The sequence below is a fragment of the Coregonus lavaretus genome (genome assembly GCF_964263955.1).
Source record: "Coregonus lavaretus genome assembly, chromosome: 27".
Lineage (NCBI taxonomy): Eukaryota > Metazoa > Chordata > Actinopteri > Salmoniformes > Salmonidae > Coregonus > Coregonus lavaretus.
The window spans coordinates 40,114,137-40,115,770 of NC_140014.1; positions in this window are offsets into that span (position 1 = coordinate 40,114,137).

Sequence of the window (1,634 nt, forward strand, 5' to 3'; positions counted from 1 at the left end):
GGTCTGATAGACTGCTCACCAAGTAAACTGAGTGCTTTTGCAGCGAGGGGAGAAGGAGGTTTATTGTCTATGCGTGTTTATAAGTCTGACTCACTTGCCCTCACACTCTTTCTCTCTCTCCTGAATTTCTTTCTCTCTTGCTCTCACTCTCTGTGAGGCACTCATTTATAATATGCTGACCTAATATTTGACCTATGAAGGTGGTTACGTCATCCCAGCTAGCACATAACGTTCTGAGAACCATCCCAGCTAGTACATAATGTTCTGAGAACCATCCCAGCTAGTACATAACGTTCTGAGAACCATCCCAGCTAGTACATAACGTTCTGAGAACCATCCCAGCTAGTACATAACGTTCTGAGAACCATCCCAGCTAGTACATAACGTTCTGAGAACCATCCCAGCTAGTACATAACGTTCTGAGAACCATCCCAGCTAGCACATAACGTTCTGAGAACCATCCCAGCTAGTACATAACGTTCTGAGAACCATCCCAGCTAGTACATAACGTTCTGAGAACCATCCCAGCTAGTACATAACGTTCTGAGAACCATCCCAGCTAGTACATAACGTTCTGAGAACCATCCCAGCTAGTACATAACGTTCTGAGAACCATCCCAGCTAGTACATAACGTTCTGAGAACCATCCCAGCTAGCACATAACGTTCTGAGAACCATCCCAGCTAGTACATAACGTTCTGAGAACCATCCCAGCTAGTACATAACGTTCTGAGAACCATCCCAGCTAGTACATAACGTTCTGAGAACCATCCCAGCTAGCACATAACGTTCTGAGAACCATCCCAGCTAGTACATAACGTTCTGAGAACCATCCCAGCTAGCACATAACGTTCTGAGAACCATCCCAGCTAGTACATAACGTTCTGAGAACCATATGTTTCTTAGGGCTTGGTGAGAGTGTGGTTGTCCTATGGTTATTTTGCATAAAACCTTCTCACAACTTTCTAGGAATGGTGCAGGATAGTTGCTTGGCTTTGGAACATTCTCAGCACATTTAAGGAACGACAAGAAAATGTCATTACTTTAACAGAACGTTTCCTATAAGTTCAAACATGGTTACATTTAAATTCAATTTTGGTAATGTTCTAGGAAAGTTCTCCAACTGGTTTGACATTGGGAATGTTCTCAAATAGTTCAGAGAACGTTAAGAAACAACATTCTTCAGTGGGATTTTTTTCATTACTTACATTTTCTACAGGTTTCCTCGTGGTTCTATTTAAAGTAATGTTCTCAGAACGTTCAGAGAATTCCCACAGAAGAACATTGATTCTTATCATTCTCGTGGACAATGTGAGAACATGACTTTAAATAGAACCATGTGGAAACCTGGAGGAAATGTTATGCTGAGGTACTGAAATTCCCACAGAAGAACTTTGTTTGTCAAACCAGTTGGAAAACATTCCTAGAACATAACCATGTTTGAACTGTTAGGAAACGTATTTTAGGGTATTGAGTTGAAAGAGGCAATTATGATGACGGTATAGTGTTAAGCTGAATGACAACTGGAGAGTATTCAAGACATAGAAGCCTTTCAGCTGTCTCTGGCTAGCTGCAACCTTCGGCCTGGGAAAGGGGTGAGTGTGAGAGAAGAGGAGGAAGAGGAGGAGGAGGAG